General features: G+C 32.8%; 1 long non-coding RNA gene across 2 annotated transcripts; it reads right to left on the bottom strand.

Annotated features, from left to right (window-relative positions):
* Positions 1-9,852: 9,852 nt before the first annotated feature.
* Positions 9,853-12,125, bottom strand: LOC140010400 (uncharacterized). Of its 2 annotated transcripts, XR_011817682.1 has the most exons (5): positions 11,867-12,125; positions 11,623-11,755; positions 10,886-10,925; positions 10,277-10,354; positions 9,853-10,161 (listed from the first exon to the last, which is right to left on the bottom strand). It is a non-coding gene; the product is annotated as an uncharacterized lncRNA (long non-coding RNA). The 2 variants fall into 2 exon arrangements; XR_011817683.1 differs by lacking the exon at positions 10,886-10,925.
* Positions 12,126-17,931: the final 5,806 nt, after the last annotated feature.

Raw genomic sequence — 17,931 nt, 5'->3', positions numbered from 1 at the left:
CTATGATATCCATGGGTAGTTCCCACCAAATTTGATTAGAAAAATGATCCAAAAAGTTTGTATGAATGGAGTGCAAATTGCAGAGCTGAAATTAGGGACACACGAAGTGGAAACGTGAGTTAGGTTTACCATTCCAGTCATGTTACCTGTCTGTTGCTGGTTTTAACACTTTTGGATCGATCCTCAACATTACTTTGTTTTTGCATCAATTTGAACTACAAATTTCTTGATAACCAAAGCTAAAATAGCTTTGGTGGATAAAAAAAGCTAAAATAGCTCTTGTAAGAAGCAAACTTGTAGTACTTTGAGTTAGCTTTCCAATGCATTAAGAATCATTTCATTTGGAACTCTGTAGACTGAGAAATAATCAAAATACCCTTAAATGGTAAAAACTCTGTTGCAAATTTTGACAACTGAAATGTAGCTTTGTATTTCGGATATTTGGTCATGAAAATGTATGAACTGGATTTCATTTCTTCATAAGAAATATAACCTTATGTCTTATCTTCAAAATGGACAATTATCTCAATCCAATGCTTGTAACTCGAGTTATAGCTAAAATACCAGAAGGTATCAGTGCTGTCAAACTTTTCTTCTTTTGCAATTGATTGCATTTAACATTGAACATTTTACACCTCATGTTCACTCTAAATCACTTCAAATCATCAAGAGTCATCCAAATATCTTCTCAATTAACTTCATTTGATGATTAAGTTATTGAATCTTACAAAAACATAAAGTTTTCACCACTTTAATCCATAGAAATGCAATTTTTCTTATTTAAACCACAAAATGCAAACTCCGCTAGAAATGTAGTTAATTATCAATAAAAATAACTAAAACACACCAACACTAAGCTATAAAATATACTAAAAAGATACAATATAAACACTTCACAGGTTTCTCTGTAACTGAGCTCTTCACCTATTAGAACAATGTAAGAACAAAAATAAGTAGTTTCCATTCAAATTATAGCTCAAATATCATAGTTAGCTATTAACTTATTTATTAAAAGCACTACATTTTACATCCTATCAGAGCAGAGTTGAGGAAAGACCTGGAATAACAAGTTCTCTTCTAATTGGGATCAAGGCATCAACTGCTTAATTTTGAAATGCATATCTAGTAGCAATAGCAAACAAAGGTCGGAATGGAATGTCAAGTACTCATCCTCATTGCATGATAACTAAAAGGTAAAGATGAGTTGACCTTCCCCACTTTGTAAGTTGCAAGTATTATTGGATCTACAATGTTAGTTGGGAAAAGGTGTCCATTCTTCATGTTTAAAATGTGCCAATGTTATATGAATATTGCTGTGGTGCCTTCCCTAAAGGTTGGATTGTCTAACCCGAGAACCCTCATTGGAATTGGAATTCTCATTATGGGTTGTCGATGCTAGTATGGAATGAGTTTGCACTTTTCGGTTGGTTCTCTATGTAATGCCCTTCGGGGACAGGTTCCCTTGAGTTGCTCTTCCATCCTTAGCCTAGTCCTCATGACACGCTATGGAACCTCCACCATGTCGGGGGACCAAGTAGGGCATAGCTAGCGGCACAGGATCTGACTCAGTGTCAGCAGCTTCATGCTGCACTGGAGTAATCCAATATGTGGTTCCACATGTTCTATCATTTCTCCATTCATTTCCAATACTAATCATGAAACACTATGATTTCAAATCTAAAAAAAGGCGTGAGAGGACATTGGAAATGCCCGGGGCAAATACAACTTCTCCTAAACCTAGACATCGAGGACTAGAGCATGTCGTGAAAGAAGCACATTGGCCGGGCGTGTTTCGACCCTGTCTCCCAGGCACAACTGAATGTAGATATCACGAATGCGAGGTGTAGGATACTAGGTGGAGAAAGTCGGGCAACTACTCCCCTACATGCCAATTGCTAGCGCATCCATGGGCCTGGTGCCTAGCTCAGCTAGGGAGGCCTAGCCTGATCTAAACTATCAAGGGTGTACTTGTCATTTAATGAATAGGAATTCCAACATACTTAGTCTGCTTAATACCTTTCAAAAGTTTTTAAATTTCAGCAGATTCAATAAATGATGTTTTTAATGGAAAATTGCAGAAACCTCCCCTGAGATTTCTTATACTAGCACTCACCTCCCCTGTGGTTTAAGAAATAGCACTGACCTCCCTTGAACTTATTGATTCTTTGCATATTTAGTCCAAACTAGAAAAAGTGCCATTAAAATATTGTTTTAGGGAGTGAGATGAGAAATTTGTGCTAGCTTTGCCCTTTGTGCTACATGCCAAGTAGTATTAGTAAAGGAATGACAAAGTACTATAAATCAATTAACAATTACTAAACTTTAAGGGGTGTAGTTTATGAACAAATACGCATTGTCTATTCAAAGTACCAGCTCTTATGGGTATTTAACTCTCAACCATTTAATTTATGATAAATACATCAATGTTTGTGAGTAAAATTTAAAAAGTGTTACAGTAATATTTTTACAAAAAGGAAACTGGTAGGTTATCTATTTAATATAAATTAAATATTTTTAAAAAATGAAATGGCCCATAAAATATTAATTCTTTATGGCTTTCCTCCATTACATAAACAAAGTATCGGCTTTTTATGGGCATTTTATTTTGAATCATTCAATTTATATTGAATACATAAATGTTTGTAACTAAAATTAAAAAAGTGTTACACTAATATTTTTCAAAAGAGAAATTAATAGGTTTTGTATTTAACAAAAATTAAATATAAGAAAGTAAAAAAAGAAATTGCCCATAACATACCAGCTCTTTATGGGTTTCCTCCATTACATGAGCAAAGTACTAGTTATTTATTAGCATTTTACTCTGAATCATTTAATTTATGTTAAATACATAAATGTTTATAAGTAAAATTCAAAAACTGTTACACTAATATTTTTACGAAAGGAAAACTGATAGGTTTTGTATTTAACATAAATAAAATATGTGAAATTAAAAAAAAAAAGAAATTACCCATAACATACTAGCTCTTTACGAGTTTCCTCCATTACATAAACAAAGTATTAGCTATTTATGGGCATTTATTCTGAATCATTTAATTTATGTCAAATGCATAAATATTTGTAACTAAAATTCAAAAAGTGTTACACTAATATTTTTACGAAAGGGAAACTAGTAGGTTTTGTATTTAACATAAATTAAATATGTGAAAGTAATACTTACAGGTGGTTTAATTAGTTTAATTAGTTACTTAATTTGTTGACAAGAAACAGGGTTTCTTTTGCAAAATTTGTTCATTAGGTTTCTTCAAATAATTAGGGTATAAAGGTACATCTCCACAATCTTTTGTTACCAAATCTGGCACAAATTTCTTATCTCACTCCTTAAAATAATATTTTAATGGCACTTTCCTATAGCTTGGACTGAATATGCAAAGAATCAGTAAGTTCAAGGAAGGTTAGTGCTATTTCTTAAATCTAAAGGAGATGAGTGCTATTGTCAGAAACCTTAGGGAAGGTTTCTGCAATTATCCCTTTTTTTAATAGGTGCCCACTTCCCAATAAATACCTTTAGTACATTTAAATTATCTCTAACTTAAAGTATGAATGTGTACATGCACATTTATCGCACCCTTTGCATTTAGATATTTTTCTAATTAATTTCACATTTGCAAAATATTAACACTCTTAATCAGTGTCAATGGATACTAGGGGTGGGCACGGGTCGGACACCCGCCCCTAACATGATTTGGCTGATTCGACCCTAATATATCGGATCAGCCATTTTGCGACCCTAACTCGCTCCTAATGTTTTAGGGTACCCGCTATTCGGATACCCGAAAAAAAGGAGTGGGCCATAGGGTACCCGCTCCTGACACGCCCTTAAAAAAAAAGTATTTTTCAATAAAAAAATTACTTTCCACTTAATATCAACATGTTTTTCAATAAAAAACATAATTTTTCAATTAATATTGGTAGAGATATTGTAATTAAAGTCCATACATCACCATTCTCACACAGTTCATCCAACAATCAAATCGATCTCATAAATTTAGTACATATTAGAATTATAATATCTAATGGACAAAACGAAGTTTCATAATAATTTTGAGTACATCACAATTTTATACATTTCATCCTTCTACAACACAACAAACACAATGATAATAAGTATTTGGCAACTTTCCCAACTCCTTAAGGATGTAATGGTACAAGACTGCATCCCAAATAAGTCAATTGTGAAATTAAATTCGAAAAAGAATTGAATAGAACTAATTATTTTTGGAAAAAATATAACAAAAAATAACCTTAAAAAATCTTTCCCAACTTCTTTACATCTTTGGAATAGACCTTATGATATTAAAGGTGATGAAAAAGAAAAATAATTTCTTACACTAAATAAAAGAGACAAATTTAAGAGAGATAATTGCAATAAAATAAATCAAATAAATAAATAAGTGAAAGACACAAATGTTTTAATTATATAGCTAACAGAAAATTGAAACTCCAAACACAAATCTTTGATTGAATTGATGCAAAATTTGCAGGAAAGATCGATGGAAGTAGAATAAAAATAAAAAGGATGAAAGGGATGAACAATTTTTATAATAGAGTTTCACAATTTTTTTTTTCATTTTGTTCATTTGGTTCATGTTTCACAGAGAATATTCGTTTTCTTTAAATAAGATGAGGAGAGCTGGATCATATAGGATTAGAATATGAGACTGTGAGCCACTTCACTTGTACTTAGAATTAAAAATTACAAAGTTATAAAATGATCCCTAATTTTTTAATATTTATAAAATATACCCTGCGAGTCGGGTACTCGCGGGTTTTTATTTTTCTGATCCGTATCCGTACTCAATTTTTGCGGGTACCCGACCCTTATCTGTCCCGCTAAAAAAAATCGGATCGGATATCCTATTTTTTGGATCAGATCGGATCGGGTTCATCGGGTTTTCGGATCAACGGGTTTTTTTGCCCACCCCTTTGGATACCATCAGCCAATTCCTCACTAAATATAGGCTGATTAATACTATATCGTACTAGGAATTCATATACAGTTGAGAACGAACAGCCAATCCTTCTAAGGGCGAAAATGTGGCATACCCTAAAATAATATTGTGTACTAAGAATTTGACGCAATCCAATTGGTACTTCTTTTCAATGTGACAGACAGATGAAGGAAAAATACGAGGTTATCCAGTACCAGGTCTTTGAATAAACGTTATAGTACTGCAGTATAAGCGTGCACCTGCTGTAATTGTAAATCATCATACATATACTTACCCAAAAAATAAAACAAAAAACTCGCAAAACATACCAAAATAGCTTTTTCTTAGGACCTTGTGTTTTAACATGACAAATATATTTTCGAGCATTTTAATCTTTATAAATATTAATTTAAGAATATAGAGATGCCATACGTAGTTGTCAATTCTAATTCTTGAACAATTTTGTTAAGCCTGTTGTTACACCAGTTTCCCTCATTTTCTGCTCCGATCAATTCTGTATTTACAAGTCATTTGTGCCTACTGTAGTGAATAGAAAACACCAAGTCATTTGGTAGTCCTTCGAACTTGACATTTCCATATTAGAAACTGAAAATACTTGCAATTATTTCTACTCAAAAAAAAAAAAAAAAAACTATAGGAGGCATTAGTTGCACCTAGCACAAATTCTCTACACTTGAACGTAGTTCATTTTAGTATACAGAATTTTTGCTTAATATATTTGGTTTCAATTTTTCTCAAGAAGAAATTCTAGCCGATTAAGGGTTGAGAGTAGATGAATTTAGTTCAAGATCTAGAATGAACACTCTCTTAGAATTCAAGCTCCAATAGTTAAAACTAGATATACAAGATTGCGTTGATTGAACAGGTCACTTTCATTCAAAATTGCAATAATACCTATTTAAAGCAATTGGACAATAGACTTTAATAGCTCGTATGAAACAATGAAGGCTTTCAATTTAGGGCACTTCTATCCTCATGGATAAGAAAAGCACTAAGTTCTAGTGGATGAAATTAATATGCAATCTTCGTGAAAAGTATAGATTTAATTTGTTTATTCTAAAAGAAAAAGTAAAAAAATCCATGACCTAGATATTTTCAAAACAGAAATTAAAAATGTTCACCTAGACTATAGACTAGTTCATTCACAATGCACCCCAATATGGATGCCCCCCTCCCCCATACCCAAACCCTTGGCTCCTAAAAATCCCCTACACGGTCTCATTAGTAAGATCCTCGATGTTTAACTAGATAACATGGCAAGTATTCCAATCTATGATATAGTAATAAATTAAATGCACCATTAAAGTACACATTTGCATGTACAATTTTATATGACAACGTAAACGCTAGACACTCAAGAGCCTAAGTAGGACTAACGTCCACGAATACGTCTAGCGGAATATGTTCCTAAATTTGATATTGGACCAAGCGAACCAGTCACAAAGGTAAGTCCAAGATTTGGTGCTACATTCTTTGAGAAACACTGCAGTTGATCCTCAACCAATTGATCATCCTTCACCTTGTAAACCTGGTCCTAAACCACATGAGCCAGATACTGACAATTTTAGGTCAGCCAGAAGTTGTTTTAATGGCTACCAGATTCCATCCTCATTGGTTTACCAACCACCAAAAAAGGACGAAAAATCCCTCCATCCTTACTACCAAAAATGCCTTGACATTTTAGAAAAGGAAGCTAGGAATCAAACACAGAAACAAGAATGGAAACCCAAATTGATCCAACCAACCAGATGCTTGAATCAAGAGCTTGAATCGTTTCTCAATCCAGTTGACGAATGTTTTATGTTCAAAGAGGAAGATTTCCCAAAGTTAGAATCATTTGTTAAAAATGGTTCTAGACATATCCCAAAGATTCAAAATGCTGCTCCTACGGTTCTACCATCAGGAGAAACAGTACTCCCTTTTGCTTTTGGGGACAATTTTTTGCAAAATGTCCTGGCTTTCAAAATTTAACTGAAGAATCTCATTTTGAGATCTTATCTGTGTTTACTACTCATTTTGCAGGAATTCTTAAAGACTGGTGGAATCTAGTGCTTCTAGTATTACTACTTCTAGTGGTCTTGTGTTAAATAAAATTAATAGTAATATGTTAGATTATTTGTATGAGAGGTTTTCAAAAGCAATCATAGAAATACGAACATACAGAAGATCAATTGCAACTTGCCTACTAACTATGGCATAAGACATAGGATGCAAATATTCTAAATATTGCTTCTTTTCATCTTCATACATATCTATGAAGTTTCTATTGAACCAGAGGTGGTTAATCCTACCTCTTTGCCTGTTATTAATCCTTATACTGCTTTTGGTAAACAATCTTTCTCTCCTTTAAGACAAATCAAATCTTTGATTAAATATCATCCTAAAGGAGTTAAAGAATGCATCCAAGCCTCTAAGGTTGATTAGCATCCTATTCCTGCCACCAAGAAGGAACAGTTTATAACACTTCATATTCCTAATGATTTTCCTTCATAGTGGAAGCAACAAGGATATACCCCTATTCATTTCGGAGCTATCAGGATTTCCTTATCATTTCATGGGAGAAAAGGATTGCCAGTAGTAGCTCGAGTAGCTCTACTTGACACTAGATTCACAAAATATCAGCATGCTTGTATTGCAACTGTTGAAACAACTCAGTAATATGACCTTTGGGAATAACTTTCTTGAAGGGTCACTTGACTCTTGGATCAAAGCAGTAAAAATGGACACATGCTTGACATTTGCACAAAAGTTTCAGCAAAAGTTATAAAGATTTTCCTAAAAGACCTTTCAAAAAGAAATGGAGATATTTTAAAAGGAAAGGCAAGCAATTTTGAGGAAAGAAAGGAAACAGATGTTTCATATGTGGAAAGCCAGGACATTTTGCAAAAAATTGTCCCCAAAACCAAAAGGGAGTACATCTTATCTCAGAAATACAGAATGAACTTTATTTTCATATTTCTGATTTAGAATCTGAATTTTCTGAACAAGAAGAACCAACTGACTCCACTCTTTTGGCTTTACAGGTCCCTGATGAAGTCTTTGCTGCAACCCCAGAAAAAATTGATAAGAAAACTTATCCTCAAGCTCTTGTTCATATTCTTTTGGATAAGTATTCTCAATCCATTCCTCTTATTGCACTTTTGATACTGGTGCTGCACTTTCCATAATGAAAAAAGATGTTTTACCAGATGAATATTGGACTCCATATGTTCATGAATTCAGAGGAGCTGATGGGAAACTTTTCCATACTAAGTTTATTACTAAAATTCCCATTTCACTCAAAATGTGAGTTCACAATTTCTTGGTGACACCTTTGTTACTAAGGATCTTTTGCTAGGATTTGATGTTTATCGAGAAGATAAATATCTTCTTACAGGAAAAGGGATTAAATCAAAAAAATATTTTAAACCCTTTATTGATATCCCAAAGTTATACCCGTTTCAAGAAGAACAAGTTCTTTTGATAGAAGCCCAGCTCAAAGGCTTCCAAGAAAAAATCATTCAGGAATCTTGTGCTTCAAACTAGGGGTGAAATCGAGCCGCGTCGAGCTCGAGTAGTAGCGTACTCGAGCTCGAGCTCGACGCAGACCATCAGAGCTCGAGAAACAAAAGATCGAGATCGACTCGACACAAGCCTATGGAGGCTCGAACTCAACTCGATCGAGCTCTACATGTACCTCGAGCTCGATATCAAGTCGAGTACTCGAGCTCGAATGAGCTCGAATTGCTCATGTTTCTTCCACAATTCCAAAGAATCTAAAGAATTCTCAACGATGGGCACTGAGCACTACTAATTTGTATTGAACAATAAACTAAATTGCACTAAACATTCGAATTAAAGTACATTAATATCAATTGAACAAGATTAATTGCAATGCAAAGAAATCAAACTTAGAAGCCATAAAGTCCTTGAGCCAGAAAGTCTTGCAGACTTGCACTAAACATAAGGTCAGATGCAATCTTGCACTGCACAGCAACATGCACGACAAGGGAGAGTGGAGACAAAGAACTTCATTGCTCTACGCCTCTACATCCACAAAAGCTAAAATTTACACCACAGCTCGGTGGCATATATGTATACATATTACACCACAAAAGCTACTGATAGAACTCAATATGAGCAAGTTTTAAATTTCTCCTTGAAGAGGTAAACCAAAGAGTCAATCCAACCCATTTGGAATTCCATGCAGCAACATTTTGCATAAATGAACACAAACAAAAATTCACCTCTCTGTTTTATGAAGCAAGTTTTCCTATCCTGGTTGGTATACAAACCATTGATTGTAAGATATTAGGCACCCAAAAACAAAAGGGAATAAAAAACCCAGCAAACGTCTTCACTAACTCAAAATCAGCAAATAGGAATTTCCACTTGCAAATCATCACAAAGCCCAGATTGAAAAGCAACACATGCTTCTTACCCATCCAAATAACTGTTCTTTGGACATTCTTAACATACAAGTCCTTTTTCTCTACCGGAACATAGTTAGGACCCATGATTCTAACCTTCATGCCAGTAGCAATTTTTTCAGAAAACACACGGCCAAAAACAAAGAATCTACCTTTGTCAGATGCTGGAATCATCTTGGATACATAGAGCATAACCTGTTCCTTGGGACACACCTGTCCATCTTGTTCACAGGTTAAGACAGGCCGAATCCTTTCTCCCAGAGCCTGTCGAAGGACAGTTTCTGTTTAGACACACACACACCCTCAATACAATCAACCACCACAAATGCACCATCAGTAATACAAAGGGCAGCAGTAGCAGTCACCTCAGATGAGAAATCAACATGCCCAGGGGAATCAATAAGATTAATAAGGATTCAAGATTCAAGAATTTTAGCTTCCAAAATTCAGAAATTTCGCAAAAGAGAAGCCAATGAGAAACAAAAGGATAGGCAGATTAAAGAAACACCATACGCATGCAGAAACTAAGTGGCCATGATCCACATTAACATTTCAGCAATATACATAAGCAACAACCTGTTCTCAACATCATCAGAATTTCACGAAAATAGAAAAAAGAGTGCAGCCAATTGAAAGGAAAAATTTAGGGAAATTTAGGAGTGCAGCCATCAGAATTTCTGGAGTCTAATAAGCATTTAGAAGCTCCTGTTTGTAATCTGGTAAATGAAACAGCTTGTTTGCTCCTTATGCATCTTCAAACTTCGGTGTATAATCTACGATACCTAGCCATACACAATAGACAAATCAACCAACTTATGTACAATATAAATTTAAAATTTGAACACAACTTAAAGCAAATTAAGAATAAGAAAATGAGAATTCACAAAAAAGATGGACCTGATTTCCAGCAAGTTATTTGCTCCTTATGCAACTTCAAACATTGGGCAGCTCATATTCAAGGACAACTTTTTGTGGCTGCATTTAGGTGGTGGAAATGCAAATAATGTAATACTTTAAAATCAATAAACAAACTAATAAATACTAATTTATTTCTACAATAACAAATTTATATAGATATAACTTACTTGCATTTAGGGTGTGTTTGAATTTTTGAAAAGTTGCTACAATTTTTTTTTATATTTTTCGTGAACATATTTTCAAATCATGTTTTTATTTTACATATATCAAATCATTATAATAATTTTTTTTACAAAAAATTCGAGAAAATACAATCCAAACGAAGTCTAAAATTTTCAATTGTGGATTAATACTTTAATTAACAAGTAGTGGAAACTGGTAACAGAAGGGGTTCTTATTTAAGTTGCGGGAATTATATAGATTGTGCTTTTTTGTTCTGGGAAAACAAACGAGTCGATTTCCGTTAAACAGAAGACTTCTGATTTTTGTAGCATAATAGAAAGAATCTTTTAAACTCAACAAGTAAGATAATAAGAAACTAGGGAAATGAAAAACTAACTCGGGGTAAGAGTTAGTATGGGCAATTACCCTTTGAAGCAAACTTCTCAATTTGAACCTTGACATATTCCTTCACACAAAAAAAAAAAGAAGTTTCACATATTCCTTTCAAGTCTCTCAATCTTATTAAAAATATCCTTCTTTATACAAGATGAAATCGAAGTGAATACAAAGTATAACAACAACCAATTAAGTTAGGAATTCCTTTTTTTTATTTTCAAGTCTTGATTCGGTAAAGCTAAAAGGATTTGTATAGTAGCGTACTCGTCTATTAGGAGTTCCGGATCACCAAAAATACTCATCTAATAGGATGATACGCCTCCAAGAGTAGTTTAGCAATAAAATAAGCTCTCGAATTGAATGATGTCTTGGGTTCAAATTTTTCTCTAGACTTGAACCTCCTATCTAACATGGGTGCGTTATGGAGGGCTGCGGCGTACACACACCAAAATGGCAACGAACCATCTAAACAGCATGAACTACTAGCTGCCAGGTTAAGAGAACTACCAAAAAGGAACTACCAACAGTAATGAAGATTGTCTTTAATTTTTCTAATTCCTGGAATAATTTGTTGTGTTAAATAAAACTGCATAAGATAGCATCAAAATTATTCTCTAGATGACCAACTTAAGAACATAACTGAATATTCTCATTAATCTTATTAATATACTAGCTAGGTAACACTTAATAATCCAACTGAAATCAGTGCATTTTCACATCAAAGAAAAACCCACAAACATGTTTAGAGCCAATGTCAAGAAACTTACCAATTCTTGGAGCTGTAGCGCCAACTGCCGAATCACTTGTTGAAGGAATCGAGCTGCCCTCCATTTCCTCAAAGGTCCAATGCAGCAATGGAGAGCGAATGAGATACGCAAATGGAATATATTGAATCGCAGGCTGCAGCCCCCAATTTTTTTGGTTAGGGTTTGGAGATTAAAAATTAATATTAGACTTATCAAATTTAACCTCATAATGCACATATTTACTACACAAATAAACAATAAGTACCTCAATTTGTCAAATGTAGCTGTTGAATTTGGTGGGTTTTGATTTGATTTGAAATTGTTCGGCTGCTGAGCTGCTCACGCTGCTACTGCTACCTACTCCATTTTGAGCTCCAGGAGAAGGAAGAAGGAAGAGTAGCTTGAACTGCGGAAGTGTTTAAAGCTTCAGATGTCTCTACTGTGACAGTTGAGAAGATGAGCCAAAGACTTGAGAGATTGGGATTTGAGAGTGAAGGACTGAAGGCTGAAGAATGAACTGAAGAGTGAAGTACCGAAGACGAATGAAGGACGGATTCATTATTTCATCGTTTTTAGTTTTCAACCAAAATTACATATTCACCCTTCATTATTATTACAATATAGCTGACTAAGCCCGTAAATATTCTAACTAACAAACCTAAAAGGGTAAATTGATATATAAAATATACATATATGTCACCGAGCTCGAGCTACTCGACGAGCTAAAATTTCTTGTTCCTAATTACTCGAATCGACTCGATTTACTGTAGCAATTAGCTCGAGATCGACTCGAGATCGATTTTTCTTGAGCTCGAGTCGAGTACTTAGTCAAGCTACTCGCGAGCTCGATTCAAGCTACTCGAATTCTCTACACCCCTAGTTCAAACCATCAAGAGTTCTTACAAAAATGCAACCATCCTTTGTGGGAAAATTCTGATTTGTATATCCGACTTCCTTTCAAAAAGAATGAGGATATTAATCCCACAAAAGTTAGTCATTCAGGAATGAATCCTAAGGATACTAAACTTGCAGGACAAGAATGTGAAGAACTTTTGAAATTTGGTCTTATTGAGCTATCTGATTCTCATTGGGCATGTCAAGCATTCTATGTCAACAAGAGATCTGAACAGGTAAGAGGTAAGATGAGATTGGTAATCAATTACCAGCCTCTTAATATTTTCCTTCTTGATGACAAGTTTCCAATTCCCAACAGATTTACACTTTTTGCCCAGATTTCTAAAGCAAAATGGTTTTCAAAATTTGATTTAAAATTTGGATTCTGGCAGTTGGGAATACACCCTGAAGATAGGCACAAAACTGACTTTTGAATTCCAAATCATCATTATCAATGGAAGGTTATGCCCTTTGGTCTCAAAACGGCACCTTCACTATTCCAAAAAGCCATGATAAAAATTTGAGAGCCGATAGTAGTATTAGTACCTAAAAATTCCAGCCACCAAATAATTTACTTATACAAGAGCAAAAGATACAAAACCAATCCCAATTTCATACTTTAGAACTTGAGTCAAGTGTCAAGCCTTCATTATAAACAATGTAAGGCTTCAACGAGTATTACATTGTGGGGAAGATTTGAGTTAATAACTTGTCTTGATTTCAATTTGGTTAATGGTATCAAAGTTAAAATTATAATTTTCTTTTGTTAACTATATTGACTTGATTTGGATTTGCTTGGTTTAGACTATGAAAGTTTAGACTGAACTGTTTTTTTTTTTATTTGGCTATAAATGTTGTAATTAATTCCTTTTTGGATTTTACAAAATTCCTTTTCGCACTATCCATGACATCATATCCAACTTTTACAAAAGAACTTGCGAATGTGGTATTTTGGTTTGTAATCTTAGGATTATGTGATGCACCTTACCTGAGCTATACTGGCATAGCATGACATAAGGTAATATGTGCATTAACCTTCTTAGTCTCTCTATTTGTCGAAAAGATCATCTAACCTTGTTATTGCTTTTATATGAACTCTTAATTTTGCATTAAGAATATCGTGTTAAAAATCTAGGCCAAAGATCAATTTTTGGATAGCTCCTTTTTGGTAACTAGTATCATCTAAGAAAACCTCGTTATATTTACAGAGTGATTTTGCAATTAGCCAAATATTTGGGAAAAAGAATTTTTAAGACGAGACTAGTCTATCAAGGGTTTTCTTGTCATTTGAGATTAAAGGTCTAATATTTTGTTCTACTGATGCTCGCCAGGTGTACAAGAAAGTAAAAATAAAAATTGGTTGATATTAGCAAAAGGTTATTGACCTAAAGGAGTTAAAATTAGTAGAAAGAGATTAGTAAAGTGTCAGGCCTTCTTTTCCTTCTTTTATAAACAATGTAACGCTTCAATGAGTATTACATAGTGGGGAGGGTTTAGCTTAATAACCTTTTGTCTTGATTTCAATTTGATTAATGGTATCACAGTTGATTGCAATTTTCTTGTGTTAACTCATTAACTTGATTTGAATTTGCTTGGTTGAGATTATGAAATTCTAGACTGAACTCTTGTCGATTTGACTATAATTTCTGGAACTAGTGCCATATTGAATTTCATTACCCTCCTCTTTGCACTAGCTATGACAAGATATTCAACTTTTACGAAAGAAAAATTTGTGAATATTGTCATATTTGGTTTGTAATCTTCGGATTGTGAGATGCACACATGTTGCACCTTGCCTAAACTATACAGGTACGGTATTGAATTGTCACTTGGACATGAAATAATATGTGCATTTACATTCTTCCATCTATATTGTGTCAAAAAGATCTCCTAATTTTGATTGAAGTAAAATGGTTTACTGCGTGTATTTGAACTCTTATGCTAGCCCTACATTTTCATTATAAGAATCTAGGCCGAAGTTTGATTCGAATGAATTCCAAGGAATAGCTTGTTTATGGAAAATAATATGATGCGCAATCCTTCTTATACGTAGAGAGTGATTTTTTTTCCATTAACCAAATATTTGGCAAAATTTTTAGGAAAAATTGTTCAAAACGTTTCTCACATTTTGCAAAATAACATTTTTCGTCCCTCACTTTTAACAACGTAATTTCACGTCCCTTACAAATTTACATTGGTCAAATTTGGTCCCTACTTATGTTTCCAACTAGTTTTTTATTGGAATTCATCACGTGCCTTGCATGTGATCATGTTTTAAGGGTAAAATTGTCAAATCAAATTTTATATAATTCAATTCATAATCCCTTATATTTTATAAAATAATTTTTTTCGTCTCTTACATTTCACAAAATGAATTTTTTCATCCTTCACACTTTTCAAAATGAATTTTTTCATCTTTTATTGATCATGTTTGTGAATAATTTTTTTTAAATCCATATATATATCTATTTGATTTCACCTGAACAGTACGAATAGTATGTGAAACCAAATAGATATATATTACATACTATTCGTACTGCTCAAGTGAAATCAAATAGATATATACATGTGTTTAAAAAAATTGTTAGTTTTTTATTTATATTCATTTTCTTTTACTCAAAATTTGAAAATAAAGAAGACATTTAATCTTAAATATTATCGAGTGTTTATATCGAAGTAAATTTGGACAGAAAAATAAACAAAAGAAAAGTATGACAAAAAGAAATAAGTGATTGGCACTTTCAAATTTTAACACAATCACAAGACAAGTAATTCAATTGTTGGTCTTAAAAGTGTCGAGTAGAAATTTCAGATTTAAACTGAAATTTGTTAGCACAATTATAGAATTCGAGTTAGGACCCATTAATTAAATGAAATTATTATATAACTCAATAAATAAATTATTACCAAAAGAGAAAGGTCACAAATATTGAATAGGTTCAAATGGTGAAATCATATAAATATATACATGGGTTTCAAACAAAATTATTAGTTTTAAACCCCTATATATATCTATTGAATAGCATGTGTATAACTACGATTAGCATGTTTAGATGAAATCCAATAGAGAAAAATTACATGTTATTTGTACTGTTCAGGTAAAATCAAATAGACATATACGTGGATTTCTAGAAAAAAAGTTATCCGTACACATGATCAATGAGGGATGAAAAAATTATTTCGAAAAATGTGAGGGATGGAAAATTTCATTTTTTGAAATGTAAGAAATGAAACAATTCATTTTGTAAAATGTTAGGGACGAAAAAATTCATTTTGTGAAATGTGAGGGACTATGAATCAGATTATGTAAAAAATTGATTTGACAATTTTACCTTTAAAAAATGATCACATGCAAGCCACATGGTGGATTCCGGTCAAAAACTAGTCGGAAACCTAGATAGGGACCAAATTTAGTCAATGTAAATTTGTAAGGGACATAAAATTACATTTTTAAAAGTGAATGATGAAAAAAGTCATCTTGTAAAATGTGAGGAACGTTTTAAACAATTTTCCCAAATTTTTAACTTGAGACTAGTCTATCAAGGACTGACTTATCATTTAAAACAATGGGATCAACTAGTACCAAGTGTGAAATCCACCATAATTAAGCCGCTTAAAAATTGTTCAAACGTCATAAATTTTGAGAGATTCAATATTAATTATAGGTTGATTAACATATCGTATTTGGAATTTATATTGGATTAAACATGACTATCTAATTGCAAATCAGCTTTTTTAAGACCAAAAACATGGTATACCCATAAGTGAGGTTGTGTTCTAACACTTTTTGCATTCCGATTTGTACTTTTTTCAATTTGACAGAAAGATGAAAAAAATAAGAATTTATTCAATACCATAGGTCATTTTTACATTTGGTACATTTTAAAAGTTGTAATTTGTATTTTCAGACTTGGGTCGGGTATTGACTCGGTCGAAATCAAGGGTTAGGGGTCAATATGCTCAATCGGGTTCAATTGGGGTTGAAGCGGATGACATCATAAATAAAAATTATTTAAAAATTAAAATATTGTATATAAAATACCTAAGAGCTTGTTAATATTAATAAAGATATATTCATATATATTTAATGTTTCAAATATATGTAACAAGAAAATATAAAGAAATTAGAATGATCGAGTAGCAATTTATATTATTCAATGAACATTAACAATTTTACAATTAAAATTATGGACCTAATTAAATAATAACACCAAATGTATGGACAACATTTATAAAGTATAAATATTTGAGGTATAATTAATAATTTTTAACAACCTAGGGTCAAAACATAATATTGAAAATGCTTTGACTTTTTTCAAAAAAAAAAAATCAGCTTTGCACACAAACCGATTCTTTCGATTTTTCGGTTAAACTCGATCAAACCCGTTTTTTGACTGAATTTGATTGAGTTTTTATTCATCCGGTTTTTTAGAATAATTCGGGCCGGACACTTGGTTGATTCTCAATCGGACCGGCCGAGTTTAAAAACATAGGTTGTAATACGGCATGGGTATTTAATTTACAGCCGTGGAAATTGCAACTCACAATTCATGGTCTTGTCTAAAAAACATAAGTAAGAAAAAAAAACTTAGACTATATAACATAAATAGACTTTTCCAAAAAAAATGGTGCGCCTTAACACTAGAAACATATTTTGAGCATATTTTGAACATTTTAATCTTCATAAATCTTAATTTGATTATAGAGATAAATTATGTAATTGCCCATTCTAATTCTTAAATAATTTTGTTGAGCCTATTTATAAAATGCCCTGGAAACCTGAAAAAGTTTGTTCATTTTTCTACTTCTATAATTTGTTGCAAGTGTGGAAAATGGAGCTAATTCTTTAGCATAAGCTGAGAAGGGTTTAGAGTAAATTAGGTGTAGGCATGTCAACGGGTCCAATATATTTTGGTAGGGCTTGGATTTAATTTCTTAAATCCAGATCTTATCCAAACCCAGACCCTGTGAGAGCGTCATGGGTCTGGATAGGATCTAATTTTTTAGGATCCATATTCAAATCCAAACCCATACCATACCCTATCTAGACCCATGTATATTTAATTAAATAATATATATATTAGTAAATTTATGAAATAATCTAATATTATATGGCCATTGGATCGAGTACAATAAGACTTCATGGCATTAGAATCTGCATTTAGTATTGGTGGTAGGGTGATTGATGAGACTCGTGCTAAATTGCTTGCAGATGTGGTTGAAACATTAGTGACTACAGATGATTGGATTGAATAAAAAAAATGAATAAATGTTTATAAATCTTCTTATTCTATTATTTATTTGCCAGTAGTTCTTAGTCAAATGACTTTTATCTCATTCACTATTTTAGGGTTGGATTGCAAGACATCTACCAACATTGAGACTTAAATAAGAAAAAGAGGTACAAAATTACATTTTTTTAATAAGGCTGAATAT

Source organism: Coffea arabica, chromosome 7c (assembly GCF_036785885.1).
Source record: "Coffea arabica cultivar ET-39 chromosome 7c, Coffea Arabica ET-39 HiFi, whole genome shotgun sequence".
Lineage (NCBI taxonomy): Eukaryota > Viridiplantae > Streptophyta > Magnoliopsida > Gentianales > Rubiaceae > Coffea > Coffea arabica.
Note: the sequence above shows the minus strand (reverse complement) of the source record. Positions and strands in the feature narration are given on the sequence as shown.